Source organism: Engraulis encrasicolus, chromosome 2, assembly GCF_034702125.1.
Source record: "Engraulis encrasicolus isolate BLACKSEA-1 chromosome 2, IST_EnEncr_1.0, whole genome shotgun sequence".
In the NCBI taxonomy this organism is placed as follows: domain Eukaryota; kingdom Metazoa; phylum Chordata; class Actinopteri; order Clupeiformes; family Engraulidae; genus Engraulis; species Engraulis encrasicolus.
The window spans coordinates 48,348,304-48,350,803 of NC_085858.1; the positions used below are offsets into that span (position 1 = coordinate 48,348,304).

Here is a 2,500-nt window from a genome sequence, read left to right on the forward strand (position 1 = left end):
CACTCCTTTGGATTTTTTCTTCTTTAAGTTATTTTTTCTTTTTATTCATTCACTGGCAAGCATGATGACTTGCTTGCCAGTGAATGAATAAAAAGAAAAAATAACTGAAAGAAGAAAAAAATCTAAAGGAATGTGTGAACTTTTTTTCCCACAAAACGTTACTTTTTTGATCAGCACCAGGTAACTCTACAGGAGCAGGTAACTTTAGAGCAGGTAACTCTACAGACAAAGGTGCAACACAACCAGGAAATACGCTGTAGTCTCGAATCTCCAATGAGCAGCATGCGATTCCAGTTTGTCTGTGGCATAATTCATAATATGGCAGAAAACAATGCCCATGTCAGGCAATGAATATTAGGCCTACATACAGTATATTTACAGCAAACCACCTGTGTGTGCCATTCACTTCACGCAGAGAGAACAGTTTTAGAGAGCAATTACCGCAATTAAGCATGCAATGATTGCCCCCAATAACCCCCACACGATGTGCTTTTTAATTTTAACCTGCCTTGTCAAAATGTGACGAGCGAGTGTGTGAGCACACGTACACCGGATAGAAATGCCTGCTTACAACTTTTGGCACGCTGAAGAGCAACAAGTCAGAAGCAGAAGGGGACCTGAGGCAAAAGAAACCCACAAAGTTTAACCCACAATGAGCTCATGTGATATTCCAGCGAAATTAGATGGAGGGAAAAAATAAAAAATGGTGGCATAAGTGACATGCCATCTCATCTCATCTCATCACCTCAGCACAGCAGCCCGGCCTGGACAAGATACTCTTTGTCTGGATGGGCGGATATGTGTTGTGCTGCATGCAGCGTGCCGCACGCCCAAGACAAGGCAGGCCTGAAGAAACTGAAGGTGGTCGGTCAGGCAGACGGCAGATGGCAAGACAGACAGATGGTGGTGGGGTGGTGGTGGTGAAACAGACAGACAGATAGACAGACAGATCGACAGACAGATAAGGAGAAAAGACAGACAGACAGACAGGTAGACAGACAGATAAAGAGAAAAGACAGACAGCGGGCTTTTCTCAAAACCTAGTGCAGTGCACTTCCAAGTGTATCAGCCTAATTAGTCACGCACAGTGATTGGATACTCTTTGGTGAACTCTACGGAATATTATCCAATCACTGGGTGTGACTAGTAAAGAGTATCCAATCACTGGGCGTGACTATAATTAGGCTGATACACTTGGAAGTGCACTGCACTAGGTTTTGAGAAATACCCACTCTGTCAAAAAAAATGGCACTTCACCAGAGCAAAATGAGGAAGACATGCTTTCTATAGGGCACCAATTCCGCCTTTTTCACAGAGTTTCTGTCATGACCCCGACGCTACAAAGAAAGTAAGAAGATGAAGAGAGAAAAAAAAAACAGGCGGGCAAAGGAACAAAGGAAGGAAGGTGGGCATCATCGATGTGGGCATCAATCGTGCATGTGCTGCCTATCCTGCAGAGAGCAAGAGAGCAGGGTAGGGAGTGGGGACTGGAGAGACAGGCTATCCCCCCACCTCCCATTTTGCTTCCCTGGGACAGGTGGGCCAGACAGTCATTGCCACAAGGGACACTTCCATTCATCGTCCGTCCGCTTTGGAAAAACTCCGTAGTTTGCTGTGCCTTTTCCCCCCTCTCCTCTCCTTTATTTTTTAGAGCCATTGGCACAACGCCACAAAGACAATAGCCAGGCTATGAAAAGGATTCCCCCCGCCCCATCACCACCACCACCCTTGTACACCCTAACCACTCCACTTCCCGCCAAGATCTCGACATCAATCTGGCTGGGCATTGCCCTGCATTGGCTGCAAAGAAGTGACCAACCCATGGGTGCAAAGTGCAATCCTATCAATACAGCTCAATCCTTATTGCTCAATAAAAGCAACCTGCTGCCTGTTCCAAAAAAGAGATGAGGGAGGGCTATCATCAAAGCCGACAAGTGTGTCACCCCCCTTTTAGGAAATGTTCAGGGCATGGCTGAGAGTGTAATGGCTTGCTATAAACCCAGGATAATTGGTGGTCTCGAGTCATGGCTCAATGGTCCTGACTTAACATGTGTAATAAAAGGAATGCAGGTCTACTCTGTATCGTCAGTTATCACCGCCGTGTAACTCAACTGCGCCAGTGAACTTGAGCCTCCCTTCGCCCCCAACTACTTTGGCATTCTAATCAACTGTCAAACACACACGCTGTCTGTCACACAACTGTTGCAGATGTTACATTCTGACGCCACAGCGGCGGCAAAAGACGCGATACATATCCTTGTGTTATATCACGATGATTGGGCAACAATTTGCTGAAGAGACCAAGAGTTTAACAACGCGCCCAGCTGCCTTGCAAAACGAATCGCTGCGGGTTGGTGGTGCCCGCGAAGGCTGCCAGACCTGCACTGGCATCTGCACATTTCGTTTCGAGAACAAAACAAATCGATCAGCAACCAACCGAAGCATGTCCATTCGCATCGAATGGCCAGTGCAACAGCAACATTGTCGAACTCTGAAACTG

At 46.6% G+C, this 2,500-nt stretch overlaps 1 protein-coding gene across 1 annotated transcript in view; it reads right to left on the reverse strand.

The window, feature by feature from the left end:
- rarab (retinoic acid receptor, alpha b) overlaps positions 1-2,500 on the reverse strand; it is a 311,388-nt gene that overhangs the window by 308,269 nt on the left and 619 nt on the right. The gene's annotated exons all lie outside the window — the stretch shown is intronic.